Genomic DNA, 12,084 nt, shown 5'->3' with positions numbered 1-12,084 from the left:
ATAATTGGTACCATTTTATCAATGCTTACTCATTTTTTAACCTTTTTTAAACAACAAAAAAATTAAATTTACGCATTAAAAATAAGAAAAAAACGAGTTATAAATAATTGAATTAAAAACACTTCCTGTGTAGTTAAAATAGAGAACATCTTTGGGAGTACATCTTTTGGAAGTGCTTTTAAAGTTGTGTGTTTGGAAGAACTTCCAAATTTTTTGCTGGGTAATTGCAAAATTGAAGAAAATTTATTGAGAATAATAAAAAAAATTGTTTAAGAAAATTTAATATTTTGAGGAAAAAAATGAATGTTAAAAATTATTAAAATATCTTTAACGCTATATGCAGTTCAAGACAGACACTATTTAAGAAAAATTTACTCATTGAACACAATTTAAGTAAACTTCACCTCTTGTGAACTATTTTCAAATTTAGTAAAATTGTGTACTTCATTTGTATGAAACTTTTGCTCAGTTCTGGTTCACGCCATTAAAGTAAAGAAAAAATAATTAAAATAAGAAATTTTTTCTCACATTTGGCAAAATTTAACGAATATTAACAAATTTCTATGAACTAAACTAAATCGGCTATAAAAAATGGTTGTTTTTCTGGTTGTATATATTTTCTCTAGAAAAGTACCTTAGTGCATGTAATGAATGATGTAATGGCTTATAAATCCTCCGCATAAAAAAGTCAATGGTAGGATCAATGGATGGGAGCCACCGTGGTGCAATGGTTAGCATGCCCGCCTTGCATACACAAGGTCGTGGGTTCGATTCCTGCTACGACCGAACACCAAAAAGTTTTTCAGCGGTGGATTATCCCACCTCAGTAATGCTGGTGACATTTCTGAGGGTTTCAAAGCTTCTCTAAGTGGTTTCACTGGAATGTGGAACGCCGTTCGGACTCGGCTATAAAAAGGAGGTCCCTTGTCATTGAGCTTAACATGGAATCGGGCAGCACTCAGTGATAAGAGAGAAGTTCACAATTGTGGTATCACAATGGACTGAATAGTCTAAGTGAGCCTGATACATCGGGCTGCCACATAACCTAACCTAACCTAATGGTAGGATAGAAAATGTAGTTTAATTTTGAGTGCAGCTAGAGCACTAAAGCCAATTTAACTCTATTTTAGTTCTTGGAATTATTATGTTTTGAAAAGTTAAATGAATTAAAATAGAGGAAAAAGTTATACACACATGAAGCATAAAAATTTGTTAAATTCGTATTTCCCACAAAATAGTTCGGAGTTTCTTAAAATTTGTAAACTTTATCGCAAATGCGACCATCTTGAACTTTGTATGGGGATCCAAACATTTTTTCGACGGTGAACTCCAATTTTTATACCCTTCACCACTACTGTAGTACAGGGTATAATAAGTTTGTGCATTTGTATGTAACGCCAAGAAGGAAAAGACTGAGACCCATCGTTTAGTATACCGATCGTCTTAGAATTAAATTCTGAGTCGATTTAGCGATGTCCGTCTGTCTGTCTGTCTCTCCGTCCGTCTGTCTGTATATGTAATTTTGTGTGCAAAGTACAACTCGCAGTTTAAGTCCGATCGTCCTCAAATTTGGCACAGAGTTTTACATTGGCTAAAAGACAATCGCTATTGATTTTGAAAAAAATCGGTTCAGATTTAGGTATAACTGCCATATATATTTATCACCGATCTGGTCATAATTGACATATTTATCAACGTAGTTTCTCAAACGTAGTTTCGGGCAGCCAAATATTTTGGCGTTTTCGTAAGATATGCAAAATATCAGCCAAATCGGTTCAGATTTAGATATAGCTCCCATATATATCTTTCGTCCGATTTGAACTTATATGGCCAAAAAAGCCAGAGTTTTGTCGTGATTTGCTTCAAATTTTGCACAAGGAGCACGTTTAATAGTATTGTTAATTGTGCTAATTTTGGTTGAAATCGGTTCAGATTTAGATATAACTCCCATATATATCTTTCGTCGGATTTCGACTAATATGACCGCAAAAGCCAGAGTTTTGCCCTGATTTGCTTAAAATTTTGCACAAGGAGTATGTTTAAGAGTATCCATTCAGCGTGCTAAATTTGGTTAAAGTCAGTTCAGATTTAGATATAGCTCCCATATATATCTTTCGCCCGATTTAGACTCATATGGACTCAAAAGCCAGAGGTTTGCCCTGATTTGCTTCAAATTTTGCACAAGGAGTACGTTTAATAGTATCGTTAAGCGTGTTTCAGATATAAATGTTTGTATATGGGAATATAATGTTTGTATATGGGAATGATAATAACTCCCAACAAATTTGAAGGAGTTGAGATGGTAACACAAATTTTGGTCTACATAATGGTGAAGGGTACAATATAGTCGGCCCCGCTCGACTTCAGACTTTACTTATTTGTTTCCTTTAAGGTGGGTATTAAGTTCGAGTTTTAGCCGCTAAAATCGTAATTTTTTCACGATTACTCTAATAAAGGGTGATACGGTCAAAATTTGGTCAAGGGAAAACGCGTGTAAATCGGTGAAATCGTTTATTTAAAAAATCAAATTTAATTTCTTTTTCAAGTTCAATTGGTATAAAATTCAGGAAAAATATTCACTTAGGCTTTCGCTTTTCCAAATCCAAATTGCCGGGCCTCACGCTTGACACCTGCCATCAGATTTTGTACAGCCACCTCGTCCACCTTCTTCGCCGCAGAATGCCAGTTTGCCTTGAACTGCTGCTCGTCCTTAGCAGTTTTTTTGGTCTTCTTTAGGTTCCGCTTGACAATAGCCCAGTATTTCTCAATTGGGCGGAGCTCTGGCGTGTAGGGAGGGTTCTTGTCCTTGGGAACTACCTGTACGTTGTTGGCGGCGTACCACTCCATGGCCTTTTTACCGTAATGGCAAGATGGCAAATCCGGCCAAAACAGTACGGAACAACCGTGTTTCTTCAGGGAAGGCAGCAGACGTTTATTCAAACACTCTTTCACCTAAATTTCTTGGTTGACAGTCCCGGAAGCTATGAAAATGCTGCTTTTCAAGCCACAGGTACAGATGGCTTGCCAAACCAGATATTTCTTTGCGAACTTTGACAGTTTTATGTGCTTGAAAATATCTGCTACCTTTCCCCTTCCTTTTGCCGTATAAAACTCCTGTCCCGGAAGCTGCTTGTAGTCGGCTTTGACGTAGGTTTCGTCGTCCATTACCACGCAGTCAAACTTCGTCAGCATCGTCGTATACAGCCTCCGGGATCGCGCTTTGGCCGTCGTATTTTGTTTATCATCGCGATTTGGAGTCACTACCTTCTTGTAAGTCGATAGTCCGGCTCGTTTTTTGGCTCAATGCACGGTTGTAGACGATACACCCAGCTTATTTGCGGCATCTCGGAGAGAGAGGTTAGGGTTTCGCTTGAAACTACCGGCAACTCTCTTTGTCGTCTCAGCGGCTTCCGGTTTTCGATTTCCCCCCGATTCAGACTTCCTGGCTGTCGACAAACGTTCCCCAAACACTTTAATTACATTTGTAACGGTTGATTTGGCAACTTTTAGCGATTTTGCCAGCTTTGCGAGCGAGTAGCTCGGATTTTCGCGATGTGCGAGCAAAATTTTGATACGCTGCTCTTCTTGCTTAGACGGCATTTTGACAACTGAAGAGTGAATTCGAAAATCAAAATAGGAGCAACATTCTACACACACACACACACCTTCAAAATGAGGGTTGTTCAGGTTTTTTAATGCAAAATTAAAAGAAATACGTCAAGTTTATATTGACCAAATTTTGACCGTATCGCCCATCAAGTCATAATAAAATTTGCAACAAATGTGTATAATTTTGTCTTTTTTTGCTGACACTTTAGTGGCTAAACTCGAACTCAGTACTCACCTTTAAGTTACGAAATTTTCCTTAACCTGTGAAAAAAAAAATAATTATGTCTAATAAATTTTCTTGAATTTGTCGAAAAATATTTACTTAATTTTTAGAAACATTTACAAATTTTAGAACAATATTGTACAATATTGCGTGAAATTCAAATTTAGTAAGATTGTATGCTTCCCATATTTTTTTTAAACATAAAATTTATTTAAATTGACATTAGTGCCCCTTTTTGAGCGCATCAATACTGAGTTTTTTATAGTTTTATGGAATGATAAAAAAATGTCCAAAATGATGGGGAAGACAGTTGTTTCGGATTTCCACATCCTCAAAGGTTCTATTTATTGGACTATCTATTCATTGCTATTATTAGAGTATTCTGGCAAAGGGTTTTTTCTATTTCTTGAGTGCAAGCTTTAAAACACCCAAGTTGTCCATAAAAAGAAATTCAATAGATATATTTTTACTTTTCAAGTACACCACTCCACACTCAAAAAAGTAAACCCTCAATTTCACAAAAGCCAATTTAACTTTATTTTAGTTCACGGAATTATTAGTTTGGAGAAAGTTTCCTTTACTCTCTTTGCGTACGTTAGTTAAATGAACGAAAAACAGGAAAAAATTATACACAAATGAAGCATAAAGATTTACTAAATTCGTACTTCTCACAAAATATTTCATTATTTCTTTAAATTTGTAAATTTTACTACAAATGTGCCCATCTCGAACTTCGTATGGCAGTAAAGACACTCTTGCAATTTTGAACACCATTTTTTTCCTTCAAACTACAAAATGTTCTTTAACAAGTGAAAAAAATTAATTATAATTTTTATAATCTAATAAATTTTCTTAAATTTGTCGAAAAATATTTTCTTATTTTTGTGATATCGGCGTGATGTCAGCGTTTGTAATACTGCACTGAAAAAAATATTGTCGTGAGGTCAAAGATTTCATGTCTTTAAAATACGAATACAAATTTTACTTAGCATAGAAGACACATTTCTCTAAAATAAAGTTATTTTCCTTGTCCAAAAGTCGATAAACTTTTCAATGAAGTCGTATTGTCCTTATAATTAAGTGATTTGACTTAAAAATGGGTATCTTAACAGGAACGAAAAAATTTATAGGCTAAGGTCAACTTGACTTTAATAATTCAGAAAAATTCTTTAAATTTAATGAAATTGTCTTTAAATTTGTTGTCTTTTTGCATCTTGAATACATAGCAAAAAATCGTTCAAATATAGGACATGTTTTTCAAAACTTTATTTTAAAGAAGTTTTTTACTTCAAACATTGCATAATTTCTACTGGAAGTCGAGTCCTAATTTGGAAAATAAAGTTCCCTTTAACTCGTTTTTAAAGGACTTTGATACCATATGAAGAAAAAAATCTGAGAAAGCGAAAAATTAAAATTTGCTTCCTAGAAGCAAGTACACAAAACCTAAATTTAAAAGAAAATTGTGTCTTAAAAGTATCCTTACTGGTATTCTCCGCTTCTTTGGCTCGGAATCAATACCAAATTTTTTAAGGTAAAGACAAAATCTTTGGAACCGAGGTTGCTTTTTTTCAGTTTGTTTAGTTAAAATTTTCTAAAAATAATCTAAATTTTATAAAATTTACCAAATTTTTTTTCAGTGCCGTATATAGCCGTCGGTCAAAATGTACGATCTAGATTAATGATAGGCTAATAAATAAGCTATTATACACTGAAAAAAGTATTGTCGTGAGGTCAAAGATTTTATGTCTTTAAAATACGAATGTGAATTCTGCTTAGCATAGAAACTGCATTTTTCTGATATAAAGTTTTTTTCTTGTCCAAAAGTCGATAAACTTTTTAATGAAGTCGTTTTGTCCTTATTGTTAAGTGATTCGACTTAAAACTGTGTAGCTTCAAATGAAAGAAAATTTGTTTGAAAAAGTTATTTAAATTTCGTCTTTAAATTTTTTGACTTTTTGTGTCTTTACTACTTTACTTTACTACTTTTGTGTCTTAAAAAAATCGGAAATGAATTTCAACACTTTATTATAAAGACATTTTTCACTTGAAATATAGCATAATTTCTCTTTAAAGTCGAGACTGAATTTTGAAATTTAAGTTGTCGTTAACACTTTTTTAAATGACTTTGACTGCACATAAGAAGCTGAAAAATAATAAATTTAAATTTGTTTCCTAGAATCAAGTACGCAAAACTCAAATTTAAAAACAAATTGTTTCTTAAAGGCATCCTTACTTCAATGCTCCGCTTCTTTGGCTCGGCATCAATACCAGAATCATTAGTGTAAAGACAAAATACTTGGAACCGGGAAAGCTTTTTTTAGTGTAATGTAATGAAATGATACATGTATTAATGATACACTCTACTTTTGTACTTGGTACAACAAAACTCCCGAATGCATATCATAGATGGTAAATGAATTTGGAAAACAAACTTAATGTAAAACAAAAACAATGAAATAGATTTTCCATTAGAAATAAAATTTACACCGAAAAAAAAGTTTACTATTTTTTATGAAAAATGAACTAGCCCATTGTAAGAATGACCATGATTTGGCGCCAAAGATTTTTTTCATCTAGATAAGTTCATGATTTTCTTATAAATTAGTTCATGTATTGCATCGTATTTTAGTTCATTATTACTATGCTTTGGGAAGAATATAGTTAAACTCATTCAAAATATTCCTGCTATCCGGAAAAATTAACGATTTTTTGGGAAACCTGTATTAAGAAATTGGTTTGAAATAAACTGTTTGTCGGTATAATTTTCAAAAAAGTAGAGAAATTGAGGAATCAAAGGTACAACAAGCCTGTATACAACTAAGAAATTTTTCGTACAAAACAAGTCAATTTTCTATAACCACCAGTATTTTATTTCAAAAAATTATTATTATATTACACAAAACTATGGCTTATGATATAAAATAAAGGAAATATTTTTATTAGTACGTTGGATGCAGTTACTTGTCGGTAGTTAGTAATTGCTTCTTCAAAAGAGTAATATTCTATGTTATTAGGACTAAACTAATTAATTTAAATTTCCATGCTTTCTATCCAGATGAAAGATATATTGAATTGTCCAATTTCATCGATTTTGGCTAACTTTTGTTGGGCGGATTTGTCTTATAAGCATCTGAAATTGCAAAGTTATACAAAATATAAGAAAAATATTATCAAATTCTATCGTTCATATTGATTTTTAACTTACGGTTTTCAAGAGTGTTTCCTAGAGCCAATAAGGATATCAGCTTAATTAGCATTAAACAGTAAGAATATTCAAAAAAATACCATTACAAGACCTGTTTACCTGCAAGTGAAAATAATAATTTTTAATAAATTTAAATTTTAGTTTTATTAAAAACGGACAAAATACCGTTTATAGAAAACTTACCACATTGAAAATCCATCCAGTTGGTACATTATTGAAATCATATCCATGGACTAATGGGACGTTTTTGAAATTATTCTCAGAATATATTTGAAATAAAAAATGAAAAAAAAAATTAGACATAATTTCCAATTGTCAGTATAGCATTTAGTATTTAAGGTGGATATTAAGTTCGAGTTTAGAGGCTAAAATCGCAATTTTCATGATACGTTTTCTTTAATAATCCATTATAAAAATAATCTTTATAAAAAACTTGGTTTGGGCTATTCTCCATCAAGTTATATTTAAATTTGTATCGGAAGACGTACAATTTTACACTTTTCTTAGTAATTTATTTTTATTTTTAGCGTCTAAACTCGAACTTAGTACTCACCTGTAGGAATTGCTGTAACATAAAAAATATAGATTCAAAAACATGGTTGCATCTCCAACCTGTGATCCAGATGTAGAATAAATATAGATCATCCTATTACCACTCATGTTGTATATTTTTTATGTAAATCAATTAAAAATCCGCACTAATTTTAAACTATTAACAGAAATATACAGTTCTTTAATCTGTTATTTGTTTTTATCAATAAAAAGCGTTTCTGATTACTCTAACATCACATCATTCACTTCTCAGTTTATAAAATGTTTCGAAATAAATGTATTTTCATTAATAATCACCAATACCTCACGTACAATTTTGCAAAATTAAAACCACGTGTGCACTTCATAAATGCATCAACATAACTGAATGCAACAATAAAACTCAAAGACACAAATAGCCATAAAGAAAAACAACTCCGTAAAGAAAAACAACTCCACACACACACACGATCCCTTTCTGATCTCGCTATTGCAAGAAAACAACTCTCACCACAAAAGATACCAACAACACACAAGGAACATTCCATTGTCTCTAGAATCAAAACAACCAACAACAGCATAAATGACGCAATAACAAACACAAACAATCATACGAGATATACACAAAATGTCTCTTAAAAACTCCCTCACATGATGCACTCACATTTTCCAGTAGCACGTTTATTGATTAGTTTGAATTCTATCTATAAGTTAAGGTAAAATATATACCAAATCTATGAGGAATCTATAAAAAATGATATACACCCGGCAAGGATTATATTAACTACTTTTTATTCTACTTTATCTAAAATTTTCAATGTGAGGAAAAACACTCCAACTTATAATAAAAAGGGAAATAATCTGTAGGTAGCCATCATACGAATCGGTAATGTCGTTAAGTTAATTTTTACTACAAAAATTTTTTTCCATACAAAATTTTTTCTTAGTAAATTGTCTACATTTCGTAGTAAGATTTTTATATTGCCCATGTATTTTTATAATAGAATCAACGATGCATTAACTACTGTGTTGGAAATTTATTTAAGGAAAAATCCTTCCCATTTCGTAGTTAGTGAACTAAAAAACATTTACTGAATTTTTATAAGTTTTCCTTTAGCTAAGTTAATTTTCGTTGTGGTTACGAAAAATGAACTATATTACAGTAAATTTGTTGAACTATGTGGAAGTCAAAATGGTCCTTAAATTTACAAGACACTTTTTTCTGTGTAAGTGTGTTGTTCATGAATCAAATTTCAAAAAACAAAAAAAAATATAAAAATAAAATGTTGATGAAATTTTTTTAGACGAAATTTTTTATAGAGATAATCATCCCATTGTGCAATATTGAAATGACAAAACACATGGACCATATCAAACAACTCTTGTTTTGCGCATGTCCTGTGAAAGAGGTGGAAACTTTGTCTATAATAAAATATTTTTAGTTCATGAAAATAAGAACGATGCACTTGAACAATAGAGAAGGTCTTAGGAAATTTCTTAGATTGTTATCGAAAATAAAGGTGGTAAATTGTTGTGTTGCATTAATTATACTCCCACCATCTATTTTTTATGGATTGTCTGGAATATTTCCCATTCATTGTTATGATTTCCTATTTATGTCATTAACATATATGGACAGATTGGCGACAGTGCCATTACTTGTTTTATCATGCAATATTTAAATTTTTGGTTGCTGAATCCAACAGTGGGAATCAGGTTGATTTGATCCAAGCAATAAAATTCTTGAGTCTCTTGGAGAGGCAAATTTTATCCGAAATTTGGCATGTGATGTTGGTAGACGCCTTCTAAGAACCTTGTCAAAATGGGTCCATATCGCTTCATAATTATATGTAGCCCCCTTATAAACCGATCCCCCAAATTTCATCCGATCCCGTTGAAATTTGGTATGTGATGTTAGTATATGTCTTTTAACAGCCTTGCATATCGGTTCATCATTATATATAGCTCCCATGAACTTATCCCAAGATTTCTTGCCGAGCCTCTAGGAGAGGCAAATGCCTTCCGATCCGGTTGAAATTAATGTGCAAATTTAGGGGGGTTTTCAAGTTTAGGGGGATTTTTAGGGGTAACATTTATTTGGGGGTAAAAAATATCTTAGACCTTATAAAGTGGAACAATTTTCGACCAAATTTGGAACAATTCTGGCATGAAATTTGAGTAAAAAGATATACACTGAAAAAAAAGCATACCCGGTTCCAAAGATTTTGTCTTTACTTTAAAAAATTTGGTATTGATTCCGCGCCAAAGAAGCGGAGAATACAAGTAAGTATACTTTTAAGACACAATTCTCTTTTAAAATTGGGTTTTGTGTACTTGCTTCTAGGAAGCAAATTTTAATTTTTCGCTTTTTCAGCTTTTTTTCTTCATATGCTATCAAAGTTCTTTAAAAACAAGTTAACGACGACTTTATTTTCCAAATTAAGACTCGACTTCTAGTAGAAATTATGCTGTGTTTCAAGTAAAAAACGTCTTTAAAATAAAGTGTTGAAAAACATGTCCTATATTTGAACGATTTTTTGCAAGATGCAAAAAGACAACAAATTTAAAGACAATTTCATTAAATTTAAAGATTTTTTCTAAATTTTTAAAGTCAAGTTGACCTTAGCCCAAACATTTTTGCTTTCATGTTATGATATCCATTTTTAAATCAAATCACTTAATTATAAGGACAATACGACTTAATTGAAAAGTTTATCGACCTTCGGTCAAGGAAAAAAACTTTATACTAAAGAAATGCGTCTTCTATGCTAAGCAAAATTTGCATTCGTATTTTAAAGACATGAAATATTTGACCTCACGACAATATTTTTTTCAGTGTAGGAAATCAACCTAAGTTCCTAAATATTCGCAAGTATGCTTACCATTATTTTCATTATCTTTTTCAACTTCTTCTTTTGAAAGGGCATTTTTAATATTTGACACCGTTAAAAACAAATTAAGAAATCGTCTTTTTAACTTAACAGCTGAAAGCATTTTAAGAGTTAAATTTTCATACGATTATGGGTCTTAGGGAGCCATCGTGGTGCAATAGTTAGCATGCCCGCCTTGCATACACAAGGTCGCGAGTTCGATTCCTGCTTCGACCGAACACCAAAATGTTTTTTAGCGGTGGATGACATTTCTGTGTGTTTCAAAGCTCTAAGTGGTTTCACTGCAATGTGGAACGCCGTTCGGACTCGGCTATAAAAAAGAGGTCCCTTGTCATTGAGCTTAACATGGAATAGGGCAGCACTCGGTGATAAGAGAGAAGTTCACCAATGTGGTATCACAATGGACTGAATAGTCTAAATGAGCCTGATACATCGGGCTGCCACCTAACCTAACCTACAGCCGTGTAGTACATTCTGTAAACGTCTATTGACGCAATTTCAGCCTGCATCATATTAACCCTCTAATGCCTTTAGGCGGGCTTCTTTTAATAAGAAAGCTATTAGTAAAACACACCTTAAGACAACAAAAAGTGGGCAAAATAAGAAGAAAACCTATGTGAAACTATTTAAGAAGCTTTGCAGCATATCCCAGCAAAAAAAATTGGAAGTTCTTCCAAAGGCACAACTTTAAAAGCACTTCCAGAATATGCACTCCCAATGATGTTCTTTATTTTAACTACCCAGGAAGTTCTTTTAATTCAATTTTTTATATCTTGGTTTTTCAAAGCTTTGAAACCCTCAGAAATGTCACCAGAATCACTGAGGTGGGATAATCCAACGCTGAAAATCTTTTTGGTGTTCGGTCGAAGCAGGAATCGAACCCATAACCTTGTGTATGCAAGGCGGGCATGCTAACCATTGCACCACGGTGGCTCCCTACACGACTGTAAATCGGTATAGCGATGCTGTAATATCTCAAAATTTCGTATTTTAATTAGTGGTAGTTGGTTTTGCGAAATTCTAAGCTAGAATATGGGTGAGAACTATTGTTTTTAATCTTCAGTGACCACATGTTTAAATTTTATTATTTTTTGTGTATAGAAGGGAGGTGATTGTTTAATTTAGATTTGTACGCATAATGTTGTCATGATTGGCACTACGACCAAATCATTTTTCTTAGGATGACATCATGAAGTTGTACATACGAGGGCAGTTCGGAAACTTCTTAGCCTAGCACAAAAAGTGCGGTATAAACAGAAAAAAGTAAAATATTTTGGAAACTTCCATCTCTGTTATGAACACATGTTAAATTTTGTTTCGATCTGGCAACTACTTCATATAGAAACAGGTGTTAAAAAAAGACGCATCCACAATCTTTTTAAAATGGAAAAGTTATAAATTCGTGCTGTAATTAAATATTTACATAAAAACGGTTTATCGGGACAAGAAATTCATAATGATATGGAGAATGTATTAGGTAAAAGTGCTCCTTCATATGCAACAGTAAAAAATTGGGTTGCTGAATTTAAACGTGATCGTACAAGTATTGAAGATGAACCACGTAGCAACAACAACAGAAATTGTAGCCAAAGTGCATGATATGGTATTAAATGATCGACGAGTAA

This window comes from Haematobia irritans, chromosome 4 (assembly GCF_050003625.1).
Source record: "Haematobia irritans isolate KBUSLIRL chromosome 4, ASM5000362v1, whole genome shotgun sequence".
Taxonomy (NCBI): Eukaryota; Metazoa; Arthropoda; class Insecta; order Diptera; family Muscidae; genus Haematobia; species Haematobia irritans.
Note: the sequence above shows the minus strand (reverse complement) of the source record.